The sequence below is a fragment of the Phalangium opilio genome, unplaced genomic scaffold (genome assembly GCF_054372755.1).
Source record: "Phalangium opilio isolate 3A_F unplaced genomic scaffold, DU_Popi_V2 ptg000046l_1, whole genome shotgun sequence".
Classification (NCBI taxonomy): domain Eukaryota; kingdom Metazoa; phylum Arthropoda; class Arachnida; order Opiliones; family Phalangiidae; genus Phalangium; species Phalangium opilio.
The window spans coordinates 1,687,501-1,695,000 of NW_028324169.1; the positions used below are offsets into that span (position 1 = coordinate 1,687,501).

General features: G+C 42.2%; 20 non-coding genes across 20 annotated transcripts; all 20 read right to left on the reverse strand.

Annotated features, from left to right (window-relative positions):
• Positions 1-765: 765 nt before the first annotated feature.
• Positions 766-838, reverse strand: TRNAV-AAC (transfer RNA valine (anticodon AAC)). The gene has a single exon. It is a non-coding gene; the product is annotated as a tRNA-Val (tRNA).
• A 65-nt stretch (positions 839-903) lies between these two features.
• On the reverse strand, positions 904-976 carry TRNAV-AAC (transfer RNA valine (anticodon AAC)). Its single transcript has one exon. It is a non-coding gene; the product is annotated as a tRNA-Val (tRNA).
• A 203-nt stretch (positions 977-1,179) lies between these two features.
• TRNAV-AAC (transfer RNA valine (anticodon AAC)) lies at positions 1,180-1,252 on the reverse strand. Its single transcript has one exon. It is a non-coding gene; the product is annotated as a tRNA-Val (tRNA).
• Positions 1,253-1,455: 203 nt separating this feature from the next.
• On the reverse strand, positions 1,456-1,528 carry TRNAL-AAG (transfer RNA leucine (anticodon AAG)). Its single transcript has one exon. It is a non-coding gene; the product is annotated as a tRNA-Leu (tRNA).
• Positions 1,529-2,007: 479 nt separating this feature from the next.
• Positions 2,008-2,080, reverse strand: TRNAV-AAC (transfer RNA valine (anticodon AAC)). The gene has a single exon. It is a non-coding gene; the product is annotated as a tRNA-Val (tRNA).
• A 65-nt stretch (positions 2,081-2,145) lies between these two features.
• Positions 2,146-2,218, reverse strand: TRNAV-AAC (transfer RNA valine (anticodon AAC)). Its single transcript has one exon. It is a non-coding gene; the product is annotated as a tRNA-Val (tRNA).
• A 65-nt stretch (positions 2,219-2,283) lies between these two features.
• TRNAV-AAC (transfer RNA valine (anticodon AAC)) lies at positions 2,284-2,356 on the reverse strand. Its single transcript has one exon. It is a non-coding gene; the product is annotated as a tRNA-Val (tRNA).
• A 65-nt stretch (positions 2,357-2,421) lies between these two features.
• TRNAV-AAC (transfer RNA valine (anticodon AAC)) lies at positions 2,422-2,494 on the reverse strand. Its single transcript has one exon. It is a non-coding gene; the product is annotated as a tRNA-Val (tRNA).
• A 617-nt stretch (positions 2,495-3,111) lies between these two features.
• TRNAV-AAC (transfer RNA valine (anticodon AAC)) lies at positions 3,112-3,184 on the reverse strand. Its single transcript has one exon. It is a non-coding gene; the product is annotated as a tRNA-Val (tRNA).
• Positions 3,185-3,801: 617 nt separating this feature from the next.
• Positions 3,802-3,874, reverse strand: TRNAV-AAC (transfer RNA valine (anticodon AAC)). Its single transcript has one exon. It is a non-coding gene; the product is annotated as a tRNA-Val (tRNA).
• Positions 3,875-4,077: 203 nt separating this feature from the next.
• Positions 4,078-4,150, reverse strand: TRNAF-AAA (transfer RNA phenylalanine (anticodon AAA)). Its single transcript has one exon. It is a non-coding gene; the product is annotated as a tRNA-Phe (tRNA).
• A 479-nt stretch (positions 4,151-4,629) lies between these two features.
• Positions 4,630-4,702, reverse strand: TRNAV-AAC (transfer RNA valine (anticodon AAC)). Its single transcript has one exon. It is a non-coding gene; the product is annotated as a tRNA-Val (tRNA).
• A 479-nt stretch (positions 4,703-5,181) lies between these two features.
• Positions 5,182-5,254, reverse strand: TRNAV-AAC (transfer RNA valine (anticodon AAC)). The gene has a single exon. It is a non-coding gene; the product is annotated as a tRNA-Val (tRNA).
• Positions 5,255-5,319: 65 nt separating this feature from the next.
• Positions 5,320-5,392, reverse strand: TRNAV-AAC (transfer RNA valine (anticodon AAC)). The gene has a single exon. It is a non-coding gene; the product is annotated as a tRNA-Val (tRNA).
• Positions 5,393-5,733: 341 nt separating this feature from the next.
• On the reverse strand, positions 5,734-5,806 carry TRNAV-AAC (transfer RNA valine (anticodon AAC)). The gene has a single exon. It is a non-coding gene; the product is annotated as a tRNA-Val (tRNA).
• Positions 5,807-5,871: 65 nt separating this feature from the next.
• TRNAV-AAC (transfer RNA valine (anticodon AAC)) lies at positions 5,872-5,944 on the reverse strand. The gene has a single exon. It is a non-coding gene; the product is annotated as a tRNA-Val (tRNA).
• A 65-nt stretch (positions 5,945-6,009) lies between these two features.
• TRNAV-AAC (transfer RNA valine (anticodon AAC)) lies at positions 6,010-6,082 on the reverse strand. The gene has a single exon. It is a non-coding gene; the product is annotated as a tRNA-Val (tRNA).
• Positions 6,083-6,147: 65 nt separating this feature from the next.
• TRNAV-AAC (transfer RNA valine (anticodon AAC)) lies at positions 6,148-6,220 on the reverse strand. The gene has a single exon. It is a non-coding gene; the product is annotated as a tRNA-Val (tRNA).
• A 341-nt stretch (positions 6,221-6,561) lies between these two features.
• TRNAV-AAC (transfer RNA valine (anticodon AAC)) lies at positions 6,562-6,634 on the reverse strand. The gene has a single exon. It is a non-coding gene; the product is annotated as a tRNA-Val (tRNA).
• A 479-nt stretch (positions 6,635-7,113) lies between these two features.
• Positions 7,114-7,186, reverse strand: TRNAV-AAC (transfer RNA valine (anticodon AAC)). The gene has a single exon. It is a non-coding gene; the product is annotated as a tRNA-Val (tRNA).
• Positions 7,187-7,500: the final 314 nt, after the last annotated feature.

A 7,500-nucleotide genomic window follows, 5' to 3' on the forward strand; every position in this document is an offset into this window, starting at 1 on the left:
ACAATAGATACGTGTTAATATAAACTTTTCGAAGAGATCTAGCTTATTACTATGTCTAATCACGATGGTCAAAACATGTATCTACCAGGGCTCGAACCTGGGACCTTCAGCGTGTTAGGCGGATGTGATAACCAGTACACCATAGATACTTGGTTATTGTGAGTTTTCGAAGAGATCTACCTTATTATTATGTCTAATCACGATGGTCAAAACATGTATCTACCAGGGCTCGAACCTGACACCTTCCGCGTGTTAGGCGGACGTGATAACCACTACACCATAGATACGTGTTAATATAAACTTTTCGAAGAGATCTAGCTTATTACTATGTCTAATCACGATGGTCAAAACTTGTATCTACCAGGGCTCGAACCTAGAACCTTCCGCGTGTTAGGCGGACGTGATAACACTACACCATAGATACTTGGTTATTGTGAGTTTTCGAAGAGATCTACCTTATTATTATGTCTAATCACGATGGTCAAAACATGTCCCTACCAGGGCTCGAACCTCGGACCTTCAGCGTGTTAGGCGGATGTGATAACCACTACACCATAGATACTTGGTTATTGTGAGTTTTCGAAGAGATCTACCTTATTATTATGTCTAATCACGATGGTCAAAACATGTATCTACCAGGGCTTGAACCTGACACCTTCCGCGTGTTAGGCGGACGTGATAACCACCACACCATAGATACGTGTTAATATAAAGTTTTCAAAGAGATCTAGCTTATTACTATGTCTAATCACGATGGTCATAACATGTATCTACCAGGGCTCGAACCTGGGACCTTCCGCGTGTTAGGCGGACGTGATAACCACTACACCATAGATACTTAGTTATTGTGAGTTTTCGAAGATATCTACCTTATAATTATGTCTAATCACGATGGTCAAAACATGTATCTATCAGGGCTCGAACCTGACACCTTCCGCGTGTTAGGCGGACGTGATAACCACTACACCATAGATACTTGGTTATTGTGAGTTTTCGAAGAGAACTACCTTATTATTATGTCTAATCACGATGGTCAAAACATGTATCTACCAGGGCTCGGACCTGAGACCTTCAGCGTGTTAGGCGGATGTGATAACCACTACACCACAGATACGTGTTAATATAAACTTTTCGAAGACATCTAGCTTATTTCTATGTCTAATCACGATGGTCAAAACATGTATCTACCAGGGCTCGAACCTGGGACCTTCCGCGTGTTAGGCGGACGTGATAACCACTACACCATAGATACTTGGCTATTGTGAGTTTTCGAAGAGATCTACCTTATTGTTATGTCTAATCACGATGGTCTAAATATGTATTTACCAGGGCTTGAACCTGGGACCTTCCGCGTGTTTGGCGGACGTGATAACTACTACACAATAGATACGTGTTAATATAAAGTTTTCGAAGAGATCTAGCTTATAACTATGTCTAAAAACGATGGTCAAAACATGTCCCTACCAGGGCTCGAACCTGGGACCTTCAGCGTCTTAGGCGGACGTGATAACCACTACACCATAGATACGTGTTAATATAAACTTTTCGAAGAGATCTAGCTTATTACTATGTCTAATCACGATGGTCAAAACATGTATCTACCAGGGCTCGAACCTGGAACCTTCCGCGTGTTACGCGGACGTGATAACCACTACACAATAGATACTTGGTTATTGCGAGTTTTCAAAGAGATCTACCTTATTATTATGTTTAATCACGATGGTCAAAACATGTACCTATAATGGCTCGAACCTGACACCTTCCGCGTGTTAGGCGGACGTGATAACCACTACACCATAGATACTTGGTTATTGTGAGTTTTCGAAGAGATCTACCTTATTATTATGTCTAGTCACGTTGGTCAAAACATGTATCTACCAGGGCTCGAACCTGACACCTTCCGTGTGTTAGGCGGACGTGATAACCACCACACCATAGATACGTGTTAATATAAAGTTTTCAAAGAGATCTAGCTTATTACTATGTCTAATCACGATGGTCATAACATGTATCTACCAGGGCTCGAACCTGGGACCTTCCGCGTGTTAGGCGGACGTGATAACCACTACACCATAGATACTTGGTTATTGTGAGTTTTCGAAGATATCTACCTTATAATTATGTCTAATCACGATGGTCAAAACATGTATCTATCAGGGCTCGAACCTGACACCTTCCGCGTGTTAGGCGGACGTGATAACCACTACACCATAGATACTTGGTTATTGTGAGTTTTCGAAGAGATCTACCTTATTATTATGTCTAATCACGATGGTCAAAACATGTATCTACCAGGGCTCGAACCTGAGACCTTCCGCGTGTTAGGCGGATGTGATAACCACTACACCACAGATACGTGTTAATATAAACTTTTCGAAGACATCTAGCTTATTTCTATGTCTAATCACGATGGTCAAAACATGTATCTACCAGGGCTCGAACCTGGGACCTTCCGCGTGTTAGGCGGACGTGATAACCACTACACCATAGATACTAGGCTATTGTGAGTTTTCAAAGAGATCTACCTTATGATTATGTCTAATCACGATGGTCAAAACATGTCCCTACCAGGGCTCGAACCTGAGACCTTCAGCGTGTTAGGCGGACGTGATAACCACCACACCATAGATACGTGTTAATATAAAGTTTTCGAAGAGATCTAGCTTATAACTATGTCTAATCACGATGGTCAAAACATGTCCCTACCAGGGCTCGAACCTCGGACCTTCAGCGTGTTAGGCGGATGCTATAACCACTACACCATAGATACTTGGTTATTGTGAGTTTTCGAAGAGATCTACCTTATTATTATGTCTAATCACGATGGTCAAAACATGTATCTACCAGGGCTTGAACCTGACACCTTCCGCGTGTTAGGCGGACGTGATAACCACCACACCATAGATACGTGTTAATATAAAGTTTTCAAAGAGATCTAGCTTATTACTATGTCTAATCACGATGGTCATGACATGTATCTACCAGGGCTCGAACCTGAGACCTTCCGCGTGTTAGGCAGATGTGATAACCACTAGACCATAGATACGTGTTAATATAAACTTTTCGAAGACATCTAGCTTATTTCTATGTCTAATCACGATGGTCAAAACATGTATCTACCAGGGCTCGAACCTGGGACCTTCCGCGTGTTTGGCGGACGTGATAACCACTACACCATAGATACTTGGCTATTGTGAGTTTTCGAAGAGATCTACCTTATTATTATGTCTAATCACGATGGTCAAAACATGTATTTACCAGGGCTCGAACCTGGGACCTTCAGCGCGTTAGGCGGACGTGATAACCACTACACCATAGATACGTGTTAATATAAATTTTTCGAAGAGATCTAGCTTATTACTATGTCTAATCACGATGGTCAAAACATGTATCTACCAGGGCTCGAACCTGGAACCTTCCGCGTGTTACGCGGACGTGATAACCACTACACAATAGATACTTGGTTATTGCGAGTTTTCGAAGAGATCTACCTTATTATTATGTTTAATCACGATGGTCAAAACATGTACCTATAATGGCTCGAACCTGACACCTTCCGCGTGTTAGGCGGACGTGATAATCACTACACCATAGATACTTGGTTATTGTGAGTTTTCGAAGAGATCTACCTTATTATTATGTCTAATCACGTTGGTCAAAACATGTATCTACCAGGGCTCGAACCTGACACCTTCCGTGTGTTAGGCGGACGTGATAACCACCACACCATAGATACGTGTTAATATAAAGTTTTCAAAGAGATCTAGCTTATTACTATGTCTAATCACGATGGTCATAACATGTATCTACCAGGGCTCGAACCTGGGACCTTCCGCGTGTTAGGCGGACGTGATAACCACTACACCATAGATACTTGGTTATTGTGAGTTTTCGAAGATATCTACCTTATAATTATGTCTAATCACGATGGTCAAAACAATTATCTATCAGGGCTCGAACCTGACACCTTCCGCGTGTTAGGCGGACGTGATAACCACTACACCATAGATACTTGGTTATTGTGAGTTTTCGAAGAGATCTACCTTATTATTATGTCTAATCACGATGGTCAAAACATGTATCTACCAGGGCTCGAACCTGAGACCTTCCGCGTTTTAGGCGGATGTGATAACCACTACACCACAGATACGTGTTAATATAAACTTTTCGAAGACATCTAGCTTATTTCTATGTCTAATCACGATGGTCAAAACATGTATCTACCAGGGCTCGAACCTAGGACCTTCCGCGTGTTAGGCGGACCTGATAACCACTACACCATAGATACTTGGCTATTGTGAGTTTTCGAAGAGATCTACCTTATTGTTATGTCTAATCACGATGGTCTAAACATGTATTTACCAGGGCTTGAACCTGGGACCTTCCGCGTGTTTGGCGGACGTGATAACTACTACACAATAGATACGTGTTAATATAAAGTTTTCGAAGAGATCTAGCTTATAACTATGTCTAATCACGATGGTCAAAACATGTCCCTACCAGGGCTCGAACCTGGGACCTTCAGCGTGTTAGGCGGACGTGATAACCACTACACCATAGATACGTGTTAATATAAACTTTTCGAAGAGATCTAGCTTATTACTATGTCTAATCACGATGGTCAAAACATGTATCTACCAGGGCTCGAACCTGGGACCTTCCGCGTGTTAGGCGGACGTGATAACCACTACACAATAGATACTTGGTTATTGTGAGTTTTCGAAGAGATCTACCTTATTATTATGTTTAATCACGATGGTCAAAACATGTACCTATAATGGCTCGAACCTGACACCTTCCGCGTGTTAGGCGGACGTGATAGCCACTACACCATAGATACTTGGTTATTGCGAGTTTTCGAAGAGATCTACCTTATTATTATGTCTAATCACGTTGGTCAAAACATGTATCTACCAGGGCTCGAACCTGACACCTTCCGTGTGTTAGGCGGACGTGATAACCACCACACCATAGATACGTGTTAATATAAAGTTTTCAAAGAGATCTAGCTTATTACTATGTCTAATCACGATGGTCATAACATGTATCCACCAGGGCTCGAACCTGGGACCCTCCGCGTGTTAGGCGGACGTGATAACCACTACACCATAGTAACGTGTTAATATAAACTTTTCGAACACATCTAGCTTATTTCTATGTCTAATCACGATGGTCAAAACATGTATCTACCAGGGCTCGAACCTGGGACCTTCCGCGTGTTAGGCGGACGTGATAACCACTACACCATAGATACTTGGCTATTGTGAGTTTTCGAAGAGATCTACCTTATTATTATGTCTAATCACGATGGTCAAAACATGTATCTACCAGGGCTCGAACCTGGGACCTTCCGCGTGTTAGGCGGACGTGATAACCACTACACCATAGATACTTGGCTATTCTGAGTTTTCGAAGAGATCTACCTTATTATTATGTCTAATCACGATGGTCAAAACATGTATCTACCAGGGCTCGAACCTGGGACCTTCCGCGTGTTTGGCGGACGTGATAACTACTACACAATAGATACGTGTTAATATAAACTTTTCGAAGAGATCTAGCTTATTACTATGTCTAATCACGATGGTCAAAACATGTATCTACCAGGGCTTGAACCTGACACCTTCCGTGTGTTAGGCGGACGTGATAACCACCACACCATAGATACGTGTTAATATAAAGTTTTCAAAGAGATCTAGCTTATTACTATGTCTAATCACGATGGTCATAACATGTATCTACCAGGGCTCGAACCTGGGACCTTCCGCGTGTTAGGCGGACGTGATAACCACTACACCATAGATACTTGGTTATTGTGAGTTTTCGAAGATATCTACCTTATAATTATGTCTAATCACGATGGTCAAAACATGTATCTATCAGGGCTCGAACCTGACACCTTCCGCGTGTTAGGCGGACGTGATAACCACTACACCATAGATACTAGGTTATTGTGAGTTTTCGAAGAGATCTACCTTATTATTATGTCTAATCACGATGGTCAAAACATGTATCTACCAGGGCTCGAACCTGAGACCTTCCGCGTGTTAGGCGGATGTGATAACCACTACACCACAGATACGTGTTAATATAAACTTTTCGAAGACATCTAGCTTATTTCTATGTCTAATCACGATGGTCAAAACATGTATCTACCAGGGCTCGAACCTGGGACCTTCCGCGTGTTAGGCGGACGTGATAACCACTACACCATAGATACTTGGCTATTGTGAGTTTTCAAAGAGATCTACCTTATGATTATGTCTAATCACGATGGTCAAAACATGTCCCTACCAGGGCTCGAACCTGAGACCTTCAGCGTGTTAGGCGGATGTGATAACCACTACACCATAGACACTTTTGTATTGTGAGTTTTCGAAGAGATCTACCTTATTATTATGTCTAATCACGATGGTCAAAACATGTATCTACCAGGGCTTGAACCTGACACCTTCCGCGTGTTAGGCGGACGTGATAACCACCACACCATAGATACGTGTTAATATAAACTTTTCGAAGAGATCTAGCTTATTACTATGTCTAATCACGATGGTCAAAACATGTATCTACCAGGGCTCGAACCTGGGACCTTCCGCGTGTTAGGCGGACGTGATAACCACTACACAATAGATACTTGGTTATTGTGAGTTTTCGAAGAGATCTACCTTATTATTATGTTTAATCACGATGGTCAAAACATGTACCTATAATGGCTCGAACCTGACACCTTCCGCGTGTTAGGCGGACGTGATAGCCACTACACCATAGATACTTGGTTATTGCGAGTTTTCGAAGAGATCTACCTTATTATTATGTCTAATCACGTTGGTCAAAACATGTATCTACCAGGGCTCGAACCTGACACCTTCCGTGTGTTAGGCGGACGTGATAACCACCACACCATAGATACGTGTTAATATAAAGTTTTCAAAGAGATCTAGCTTATTACTATGTCTAATCACGATGGTCATAACATGTATCCACCAGTGCTCGAACCTGGGACCCTCCGCGTGTTAGGCGGACGTGATAACCACTACACCATAGATACGTGTTAATATAAACTTTTCGAACACATCTAGCTTATTTCTATGTCTAATCACGATGGTCAAAACATGTATCTACCAGGGCTCGAACCTGGGACCTTCCGCGTGTTAGGCGGACGTGATAACCACTACACCATAGATACTTGGCTATTGTGAGTTTTCAAAGAGATCTACCTTATGATTATGTCTAATCACGATGGTCAAAACATGTCCCTACCAGGGCTCGAACCTGAGACCTTCAGCGTGTTAGGCGGATGTGATAACCACTACACCATAGACACTTTTGTATTGTGAGTTTTCGAAGAGATCTACCTTATTATTATGTCTAATCACGATGGTCAAAACATGTATCTACCAGGGCTTGAACCTGACACCTTCCGCGTGTTAGGCGGACGTGATAACCACCACACCATAGATACGTGTTAATATAAACTTTTCGAAGAGATCTAGCTTATTA